Here is a 15310-nt window from a genome sequence, read left to right as displayed (position 1 = left end):
TATATACTGTACATAAAATATAAAATTTAACCAAATATATATTACATACTGTAGATAAAATATCAAATTTCACAAAATATATATTATATACTGTACATAAAATATCAAATTTCACCAAATATGTATTATATACTATACATAAAATATGACAGTACACTAGATATATATTATATACTGTACACGAAATATCACAGTTCAACAAATACATAGTTTATCCAGTACATAAAATTTCAAACTTCAAAAAATATATAATATACTGTACATAAAATATCAAATTACACAAAATATGTATTATATACTGTACATAAAGTATGAAAGAACACTAAATATATATTATATACTGTATATAAAATATCAAATTTCAACAAATATATATTACATTCGGTATGTAAAATATCAAATTTCACCAAATATATATTATATACTGTACATAAAATATCAAATTTCACCAAATATGTATTATATACTATACATAAAATATGAAAGTACACTACATATATATTATATACTGTACATAAAAAATCAAATTTCACCATATATATTATATAACGTACATAAAATATCAAATTTCACAAAATATATATTATATACTGTACATAAAGTATGAAAGAACACTAAATATATATTAAATACTGTACATAAAATATCAAATTTCACCAAATATGCATTAGATACTGTACATAAAATATCAAAGTTCACCAAATATATATTATATACTGTACATAAAATATAAAATTTCACCAAATATGTATTATATACTATACATAAAATATGAAAGTACACTACATATGTATTATATACTGTACATGAAATATCACATTTCACCAAATATATAGTTTATACTGTACATAAAATATCAAACTTCAAAAAATATATAATATACTGTAAATAAAATATCAAATTACACAAAATATGTATTATATACTGTACATAAAGTATGAGAGAACACTAAATATATATTATATACTGTACATAAAATATCAAATTTCACCAAATATATATTACATACTGTCTGTAAAATATCAAATTTCACCAAATATATATTATATACTGTACATAAAATATCATATTTCACCTAATATGTATTTTATAGTATACATAAAATATGAAAGTACACTACATATATATAATATACTGTATATAAAATATCAAATTTCACCATATATGTTATATAACGTTTATAAAATATCAAATTTCACAAAATATGTATTATATACTGTACAGAAAGTATGAAAGAACACTAAATATATATTACATACTGTACATAAAATATCAAACTTCACCAAATATATATTATATACTGTACATAAAATATCAAATTTCACCAAATATGTATTATATACTATACAAAAAATATGAAAGTACACTACATATATAATATACTGTACATAAAATATCAAATTTCACCATATATATTATATAACGTACATAAAATATCAAATTTCACAAATGATATATTATATACTGTACATAAAGTATGAAAGAACACTACATATATATTATATACTGTAAATAAAATATAAAATTTAACCAAATATATATTACATACTGTAGATAAAATATCAAATTTCACAAAATATATATTATATACTGTACATAAAATATCAAATTTCACCAAATATGTATTATATACTATACATAAAATATGACAGTACACTAGATATATATTATATACTGTACACGAAATATCACAGTTCACCAAATACATAGTTTATCCAGTACATAAAATTTCAAACTTCAGAAAATATATAATATACTGTACATAAAATATCAAATTACACAAAATATGTATTATATACTGTACATAAAGTATGAAAGAACACTAAATATATATTATATACTGTACATAAAATATCAAATTTCAACAAATATATATTACATTCGGTATGTAAAATATCAAATTTCACCAAATATATATTATATACTGTACATAAAATATCAAATTTCACCAAACATGTATTATATACTATACAAAAAATATGAAAGTACACTACATATATATTATATACTGTACATAAAATATCAACTTTCACCATATATATTATATAACGTATATAAAATATCAAATTTCACAAATGATATATTATATACTGTACATAAAGTATGAAAGAACACTACATATATATTATATACTATACATAAAATATAAAATTTAACCAAATATATATTACATACTGTAGATAAAATATCAAATTTCACAAAATATATATTATATACTGTACATAAAATATCAAATTTCACCAAATATGTATTATATACTATACATAAAATATGACAGTACACTAGATATATATTATATACTGTACACGAAATATCACAGTTCACCAAATACATAGTTTATCCAGTACATAAAATTTCAAACTTCAAAAAATATATAATATACTGTACATAAAATATCAAATTACACAAAATATGTATTATATACTGTACATAAAGTATGAAAGAACACTAAATATATATTATATACTGTATATAAAATATCAAATTTCAACAAATATATATTACATTCGGTATGTAAAATATCAAATTTCACCAAATATATATTATATACTGTACATAAAATATCAAATTTCACCAAATATGTATTATATACTATACATAAAATATGAAAGTACACTACATATATATTATATACTGTACATAAAAAATCAAATTTCACCATATATATTATATAACGTACATAAAATATCAAATTTCACAAAATATATATTATATACTGTACATAAAGTATGAAAGAACACTAAATATATATTAAATACTGTACATAAAATATCAAATTTCACCAAATATGCATTAGATACTGTACATAAAATATCAAAGTTCACCAAATATATATTATATACTGTACATAAAATATAAAATTTCACCAAATATGTATTATATACTATACATAAAATATGAAAGTACACTACATATGTATTATATACTGTACATGAAATATCACATTTCACCAAATATATAGTTTATACTGTACATAAAATATCAAACTTCAAAAAATATATAATATACTGTAAATAAAATATCAAATTACACAAAATATGTATTATATACTGTACATAAAGTATGAGAGAACACTAAATATATATTATATACTGTACATAAAATATCAAATTTCACCAAATATATATTACATACTGTCTGTAAAATATCAAATTTCACCAAATATATATTATATACTGTACATAAAATATCATATTTCACCTAATATGTATTTTATAGTATACATAAAATATGAAAGTACACTACATATATATAATATACTGTATATAAAATATCAAATTTCACCATATATGTTATATAACGTTTATAAAATATCAAATTTCACAAAATATGTATTATATACTGTACAGAAAGTATGAAAGAACACTAAATATATATTACATACTGTACATAAAATATCAAACTTCACCAAATATATATTATATACTGTACATAAAATATCAAATTTCACCAAATATGTATTATATACTATACAAAAAATATGAAAGTACACTACATATATATTATATACTGTACATAAAATATCAAATTTCACCATATATATTATATAACGTACATAAAATATCAAATTTCACAAATGATATATTATATACTGTACATAAAGTATGAAAGAACACTACATATATATTATATACTGTACATAAAATATAAAATTTAACCAAATATATATTACATACTGTAGATAAAATATCAAATTTCACAAAATATATATTATATACTGTACATAAAATATCAAATTTCACCAAATATGTATTATATACTATACATAAAATATGACAGTACACTAGATATATATTATATACTGTACACGAAATATCACAGTTCACCAAATACATAGTTTATACTGTACATAAAATATCAAACTTCAAAAAATATATAATACACTGTACATAAAATATCAAATTACATAAAATATGTATTATATACTGTACATAAAGTATGAAAGAACACTAAATATGTATTATATACTGTACAGAACATAGCAAATTTCACCAAATATATAAAACATTCGGTATGTAAAATATCAAATTTCACCAAATATATATTATATACTGTACATAAAATACCAAATTTCACCAAATATGTATTATATACTATACATAAAATATGAAAGTACACTACATTTATATTATATACTGTACATAAAATATCAAATTTCACCATATATGTTATATAAGGTACATAAAATATCAAATTACACAAAATATGTATTATATACTGTACATAAAGTATGAAAGAACACTAAATATATATTATATACTGTACATAAAATATCAAATTTCACCAAATATATATTACGTACTGTATGTAAAATATCAAATTTCACCAAATATATATTATATACTGTACTTAAAATATCAAATTTCACCAAACATGTATTATATACTATACAAAAAATATGAAAGTACACTACATATATATTATATACTGTACATAAAATATCAAATTTCACCATATATATTATATAACGTACATAAAATATCAAATTTCACAAATGATATATTATATACTGTACATAAAGTATGAAAGAACACTACATATATATTATATACTGTACATAAAATATAAAATTTAACCAAATATATATTACATACTGTAGATAAAATAACAAATTTCACAAAATATATATTATATACTGTACATAAAATATCAAATTTCACCAAATATGTATTATATACTATACATAAAATATGACAGTACACTAGATATATATTATATACTGTACACGAAATATCACAGTTCACCAAATACATAGTTTATCCAGTACATAAAATTTCAAACTTCAAAAAATATATAATATACTGTACATAAAATATCAAATTACACAAAATATGTATTATATACTGTACATAAAGTATGAAAGAACACTAAATATATATTATATACTGTACATAAAATATCAAATTTCAACAAATATATATTACATTCTGTATGTAAAATATCAAATTTTACCAAATATATATTATATACTGTACATAAAATATCAAATTTCACCAAATATGTATTATATACTATACATAAAATATGAAAGTACACTACATATATATTATATACTGTAAATAAAATATCAAATTTCACCATATATATTATATAACGTATATAAAATATCAAATTTCACAAAATAGGTATTATATACTGTACATAAAGTATGAAAGAGCACTAAATATATATTATATACTGTACATAAAATATCAAATTTCACCAAATATGTATTACATACCGTTTGTAAAATATCAAATTTCACCAAATATATATTATATACTGTACATAAAATATCAAATTTCACCTAATATGTATTATATACTATACATAAAATATGAAAGTACACTAAATATATATTATATACTGTACATAAAATATCAAATTTCACCATATATATTATGTAAGATGCATAAAATATCAAATTTCACAAACTATGTATTATATACTGTACATAAAGTATGAAATCACAATAAATATATATTATATACTGTACATAAAATATAAATTTCAACAAATATATATTACATACTGCACATAAAATATCAAATTTCACCAAATACATATTATATAATGTACATAAAATATCAAATTTCACCAAATATGTATTATATACTATTCAAAAAATATGGAAGTACACTACATATATATTATATACTGTACACGAAATATCACATTTCACCAAATATATAGTTTATACTGTACATAAAATAACAAACTTCAAAATATATATAATATACTGTACATAAAATATCAAATTTCACAAAATAGGTATTATATACTGTACATAAAGTAAGAAATAACACTAAATATATATTATATACTGTACATAAAATATCAAATTTCAGCAAATATATATTATATACTCTACAAAAAATATCTAATTTCTCCAAATATATATTATATACTGTACATAAAATATCAAATTTCAGCAAATATATATTATATACTCTACATAAAATATCTAATTTCACCAAATATATATTATATACTGTACATAAAATATCAAATTTCACCAAATATGTATTATATACTATACATAAAATATGACAGTACACTACATATATATTATATACTGTACACGAAATATCACATTTCAACAAATATATAGTTTATACTGTACATAAAATATCAAACTTCAAAAAATATATAATATACTGTACTTAAAATATCAAATTACACAAAATATGTATTATATACTGTACAGAAAGTATGAAAGAGCACTAAATATATATTATATACTGTACATAAAATATCAAATTTCACCAAATATATATTACATACTGTATGTGAAATATAAAATTTCACCAAATATATATTATATACTGTACATGAAATATCAAATTTCACCATATATATTATATAACGTACATATAATATCAAATTTCACAAAATATATATTATATACTGTACATAAAGTATGAAAGAACACTAAATATATATTATATGCTGTACATAAAATATCAAATTTTACCAAATATATATTACACACTGTACATAAAATATCAGATTTCCCCAAATATATATTATATACTATACATATAATATCAAATTTTACCAAATATGTATTATATACTGTACATAAAATATGACAATACACTACATATATATTATATACTGTACACGAAATATCACATTTCACAAAATATATAGTTTATACTGTACATAAAATATCAAACTTCAAAAAATATGTAATATACTCTACATGAAATATCAAATTACACAAAATATGTATTATATAGTGTACATAAAGTATGAAAGAACACTAAATATATTTTATATACTGTACATAAAATATCAAATTTCACCAAATATATATTACATACTGTACATAAAATATCAAATTTCACGAAATATATATTATAAACTGTACATAAAATATCAAATTTCACAAAATATATATTACATACTGTACATAAAATATCAAATTTCACAAAATATATATTATAAACTGTACATAAAATATCAAATTTCACCAAATATGTATTATATACTATACATAAAATATGAAAGTACACTACATACATATTATATACTGTACATAAAATATCAAATTTCACCATATATATTATATAACGTACATAACATATCAAATTTCACAAAATATGTAATATGTACTGTACATAAAGTATGAAAAAACACTAAATATATATTATATACTGTACATAAAATATCAAATTTCACCAAATACATATTATATACTGTACATAAAATATCAAATTTCACCAAATATGTATTATATACAATACATAAAATATGACAGTACACTACATATATATTATATGCTGTACACGGAATATCACATTTCACCAAGTATATAGTTTATACTGTACATAAAATATCAAACTTCAAAAAATATTTAATATACTGTACATATAATATCAAATTACACAAAATATGTATTATATACTGTACAGAAAGTATGAAAGAACACTAAATATATATTATATACTGTACATAAAATATCAAATTTCAGCAAATATATATTATATACAGTACATAAAATATCTAATTTCACCAAATATATATTATACACTGTACATAAAATATCAAATTTCACCAAATATGTATTATATACTATACATAAATTACGACAGTACACTACATATATATTATATACTGTACACGAAATATCACATTTCATGAAGTATATAGTTTATACTGTACATAAAATATCAAACTTGAAAAAATATATAATATACTGAACATAAAATATCAAATTACACAAAATATGTATTATATACTGTACAGAAAGTATGAAAGAACACTAAATATATATTATATACTGTACATAAAATATCAAATTTCAGCAAATATATATTATATACTCTACATAAAATATCTAATTTCACCAAATATATATTATATACTGTACATAAAATATCAAATTTCACCAAATATGTATTATATACTATACATAAAATATGACAGTACACTACATATATTTTATATACTGTACACGAAATATCACATTTCACCAAATATATAGTTTATACTGTACATAAAATATCAAACTTCAAAAAATATATAATATACTGTACATAAAATATCAAATTACACAAAATATGTATTATATACTGTACAGAAAGTATGAAAGAGCACTAAATATATATTATATACTGTACATAAAATATCAAATTTCACCAAATATATATTACATACTCTATGTGAAATATAAAATTTCACCAAATATATATTATATACTGTACATGAAATATCAAATTTCACCATATATATTATATAACGTACATATAATATAAAATTTCCCAAAATATATATTATATACTGTACATAAAGTATGAAAGAACACTAAATATATATTATATGCTGTACATAAAATATCAAATTTTACCAAATATATATTACACACTGTACATAAAATATCAGATTTCCCCAAATATATATTATATACTATACATATAATATCAAATTTTACCAAATATGTATTATATACTGTACATAAAATATGACAATACACTACATATATATTATATACTGTACACGAAATATCACATTTCACAAAATATATAGTTTATACTGTACATAAAATATCAAACTTCAAAAAATATGTAATATACTGTACATGGAATATCAAATTACACAAAATATGTATTATATAGTGTACATAAAGTATGAAAGAACACTAAATATATTTTATATACTGTACATAAAATATCAAATTTCACCAAATATATATTACATACTGTACATAAAATATCAAATTTCACAAAATATATATTATAAACTGTACACAAAATATCAAATTTCACCAAATATGTTTTATATACTATACATAAAATATGAAAGTACACTACATACATATTATATACTGTAAATAAAATATCAAATTTAACCATATATATTATATAACGTACATAACATATCAAATTTCACAAAATATGTAATATGTACTGTACATAAAGTATGAAAGAACACTAAATATATATTATATACTGTACATAAAATATCAAATTTCACCAAATATAAATTACATACTGTACATAAAATATCAAATTTCACCAAATACATATTATACACTGTACATAAAATATCAAATTTCACCAAATATGTATTATATACAATACATAAAATATGACAGTACACTATATATATATTATATACTGTACACGGAATATCACATTTCACCAAGTATATAGTTTATACTGTACATAAAATATCAAACTTCAAAAAATATATAATATACTGTACATATAATATCAAATTACACAAAATATGTATTATATACTCTACAGAATGTATGAAAGAACACTAAATATATATTATATACTGTACATAAAATATCAAATTTCAGCAATTATATATTATATACAGTACATAAAATATCTAATTTCACCAAATATATTTTATACACTGTACATAAAATATCAAATTTCACCAAATATGTATTATATACTATACATAAATTACGACTGTACACTACATATATATTATATACTGTACACGAAATATCACATTTCACATAGTATATAGTTTATACTGTACATAAAATATCAAACTTCAAAAAATATATAATATACTGTACATAAAATATCAAATTACACAAAATATGTATTATATACTGTACAGAAAGTATGAAAGAACACTAAATATATATTATATACTGTACATAAAATATCAAATTTCAGCAAATATATATTATATACTCTACATAAAATATCTAATTTCACCAAATATATATTATATACTGTACATAAAATATCAAATTTCACCAAATATGTATTATATACTATACATAAATTACGAGAGTACACTACATATATATTATATACTGTACACGAAATATCACATTTCACGAAGTATATAGTTTATACTGTACATAAAATATCAAACTTCAAAAAATATACAATATACTGTGCATAAAATATCAAATTACACAAAATATGTATTATATACTGTACAGAAAGTATGAAAGAGCACTAAATATATATTATATACTGTACATAAAATATCAAATTTCACCAAATATATATTACATACTGTATGTGAAATATAAAATTTCACCAAATATATATTATATACTGTACATGAAATATCAAATTTCACCATATATATTATATAACGTACATATAATATCAAATTTCACAAAATATATATTATATACTGTACATAAAGTATGAAAGAACACTAAATATATATTATATGCTCTACATAAAATATCAAATTTTACCAAATATATATTACACACTGTACATAAAATATCAGATTTCCCCAAATATATATTATATACTATACATATAATATCAAATTTTACCAAATATGTATTATATACTGTACATAAAATATGACAATACACTACATATATATTATATACTGTACACGAAATATCACATTTCACAAAATATATAGTTTATACTGTACATAAAATATCAAACTTCAAAAAATATGTAATATACAGTACACGAAATATCAAATTACACAAAATATGTATTATATAGTGTACATAAAGTATGAAAGAACACTAAATATATTTTATATACTGTACATAAAATACCAAATTTCACCAAATATATATTACATACTGTACATAAAATATCAAATTTCACGAAATATATATTATAAACTGTACATAAAATATCAAATTTCACCAAATATGTATTATATACTATACATAAAATATGAAAGTACACTACATACACACAATATACTGTACATAAAATATCAAATTTCACCATATATATTATATAACTTACATAACATATCAAATTTCACAAAATATGTAATATGTACTGTACATAAAGTATGAAAGAACACTAAATATATATTATATACTGTACATAAAATATCAAATTTCACCAAATATAAATTACATACTGTACATAAAATATCAAATTTCACCAAATACATATTATATACTGTACATAAAATATCAAGTTTCACCAAATATGTATAATATACAATACATAAAATATGACAGTACACTACATATATATTATATACTGTACACGGAATATCACATTTCACCAAGTATATAGTTTATACTGTACATAAAATATCAAACTTCAAAAAATATATAATATACTGTACATATAATATCAAATTACACAATATATGTATTGTATACTGTAGAGAAAGTATGAAAGAACACTAAATATATATTATATACTGTACATAAAATATCAAATTTCAACAAATATATATTACATTCTGTACATAAAATATCAAATTACACCAAATATATATTATATACTCTTCATAAAATATCAAATTTCACCAAATATGTATTATATACTATACATAAAATATGACAATACACTACATATATATTATATACTGTACACGAAATATCACATTTCACGAAATATATAGTTTATACTGTACATAAAATATCAAACTTCAAAAAACATATAATATACTGTACATAAAATATCAAATTACACAAAATATGTATTATATACTGTACAGAAAGTATGAAAGAACACTAAATGTATATTATATGCTGTACGTAAATTATCAAATTTCAGCAAATTTATATTATATACTGTACATAAAATATCTATTTTCACCAAATATATATTATATACTGTACATAAAATATCAAATTTCACCAAATATGTATTATATACTATACATAAATTACGACAGTACACTACCTATATATTATATACCGTACACGAAATATCACATTTCACGAAGTATATAGTTTATACTGTACATAAAATATCAAACTTCAAAAAATATATAATATACTGTACATAAAATATCAAATTACACAAAATATGTATTATATACTGTACGGAAAGTATGAAAGAACACTAAATATATATTATATACTGTACATAAAATATCAAATTTCAGCAAATATATATTATATACTCTACAAAAAATATCTAATTTCACCAAATATATATTATATACTGTACATAAAATAACAAATTTCACCAAATATGTATTATATACTATACATAAAATATGACAGTACACTACATATATTTCATATACTGTACACGAAATATCACATTTCACCAAATATATAGTTTATACTGTACATAAAATATCAAACTTCAAAAAATATATAATATACTGTACATAAAATATCAAATTACACAAAATATGTATTATATACTGTACAGAAAGTATGAAAGAGCACTAAATATATATTATATACTGTACATAAAATATCAAATTTCACCAAATATATATTACATACTGTATGTGAAATATAAAATTTCACCAAATATATATTATATACTGTACATAAAATATCAAATTTCACCATATATATTATATAACGTACATATAATATCAAATTTCACAAAATATATATTATATACTGTACATAAAGTATGAAAGAACACTAAATATATATTATATGCTGTACGTAAAATATCAAATTTTACCAAATATATATTACACACTGTACATAAAATATCAAATTTCCCCAAATATATATTATATACTGTACATATAATATCAAATTTCACCAAATATATATTATATAATGTACATAAAATATGACAATACACTACATATATATTATATACTGTACACGAAATATCACATTTCACAAAATATATAGTTTATACTGTACATAAAATATCAAACTTCAAAAAATATGTAATATACTGTACATGGAATATCAAATTACACAAAATATGTATTATATAGTGTACATAAAGTATGAAAGAACACTAAATATATTTTATATACTGTACATAAAATATCAAATTTCACCAAATATATATTACATACTGTACATAAAATATCAAATTTCACAAAATATATATTATAAACTGTACACAAAATATCAAATTTCACCAAATATGTTTTATATACTATACATAAAATATGAAAGTACACTACATACATATTATATACTGTAAATAAAATATCAAATTTAACCATATATATTATATAACGTACATAACATATCAAATTTCACAAAATATGTAATATGTACTGTACATAAAGTATGAAAGAACACTAAATATATATTATATACTGTACATAAAATATCAAATTTCACCAAATATAAATTACATACTGTACATAAAATATCAAATTTCACCAAATACATATTATACACTGTACATAAAATATCAAATTTCACCAAATATGTATTATATACAATACATAAAATATGACAGTACACTATATATATATTATATACTGTACACGGAATATCACATTTCACCAAGTATATAGTTTATACTGTACATAAAATATCAAACTTCAAAAAATATATAATATACTGTACATATAATATCAAATTACACAAAATATGTATTATATACTCTACAGAATGTATGAAAGAACACTAAATATATATTATATACTGTACATAAAATATCAAATTTCAGCAATTATATATTATATACAGTACATAAAATATCTAATTTCACCAAATATATTTTATACACTGTACATAAAATATCAAATTTCACCAAATATGTATTATATACTATACATAAATTACGACTGTACACTACATATATATTATATACTGTACACGAAATATCACATTTCACATAGTATATAGTTTATACTGTACATAAAATATCAAACTTCAAAAAATATATAATATACTGTACATAAAATATCAAATTACACAAAATATCTATTATATACTGTACAGAAAGTATGAAAGAACACTAAATATATATTATATACTGTACATAAAATATCAAATTTCAGCAAATATATATTATATACTCTACATAAAATATCTAATTTCACCAAATATATATTATATACTGTACATAAAATATCAAATTTCACCAAATATGTATTATATACTATACATAAATTACGAGAGTACACTACATATATATTATATACTGTACACGAAATATCACATTTCACGAAGTATATAGTTTATACTGTACATAAAATATCAAACTTCAAAAAATATACAATATACTGTGCATAAAATATCAAATTACACAAAATATGTATTATATACTGTACAGAAAGTATGAAAGAGCACTAAATATATATTATATACTGTACATAAAATATCAAATTTCACCAAATATATATTACATACTGTATGTGAAATATAAAATTTCACCAAATATATATTATATACTGTACATGAAATATCAAATTTCACCATATATATTATATAACGTACATATAATATCAAATTTCACAAAATATATATTATATACTGTACATAAAGTATGAAAGAACACTAAATATATATTATATGCTCTACATAAAATATCAAATTTTACCAAATATATATTACACACTGTACATAAAATATCAGATTTCCCCAAATATATATTATATACTATACATATAATATCAAATTTTACCAAATATGTATTATATACTGTACATAAAATATGACAATACACTACATATATATTATATACTGTACACGAAATATCACATTTCACAAAATATATAGTTTATACTGTACATAAAATATCAAACTTCAAAAAATATGTAATATACAGTACACGAAATATCAAATTACACAAAATATGTATTATATAGTGTACATAAAGTATGAAAGAACACTAAATATATTTTATATACTGTACATAAAATACCAAATTTCACCAAATATATATTACATACTGTACATAAAATATCAAATTTCACGAAATATATATTATAAACTGTACATAAAATATCAAATTTCACCAAATATGTATTATATACTATACATAAAATATGAAAGTACACTACATACACACAATATACTGTACATAAAATATCAAATTTCACCATATATATTATATAACTTACATAACATATCAAATTTCACAAAATATGTAATATGTACTGTACATAAAGTATGAAAGAACACTAAATATATATTATATACTGTACATAAAATATCAAATTTCACCAAATATAAATTACATACTGTACATAAAATATCAAATTTCACCAAATACATATTATATACTGTACATAAAATATCAAGTTTCACCAAATATGTATAATATACAATACATAAAATATGACAGTACACTACATATATATTATATACTGTACACGGAATATCACATTTCACCAAGTATATAGTTTATACTGTACATAAAATATCAAACTTCAAAAAATATATAATATACTGTACATATAATATCAAATTACACAATATATGTATTGTATACTGTAGAGAAAGTATGAAAGAACACTAAATATATATTATATACTGTACATAAAATATCAAATTTCAACAAATATATATTACATTCTGTACATAAAATATCAAATTACACCAAATATATATTATATACTCTTCATAAAATATCAAATTTCACCAAATATGTATTATATACTATACATAAAATATGACAATACACTACATATATATTATATACTGTACACGAAATATCACATTTCACGAAATATA

The sequence above is a fragment of the Gorilla gorilla genome, chromosome Y (genome assembly GCF_029281585.2).
Source record: "Gorilla gorilla gorilla isolate KB3781 chromosome Y, NHGRI_mGorGor1-v2.1_pri, whole genome shotgun sequence".
Lineage (NCBI taxonomy): Eukaryota > Metazoa > Chordata > Mammalia > Primates > Hominidae > Gorilla > Gorilla gorilla.
This window is presented reverse-complemented; position numbering follows the sequence as displayed.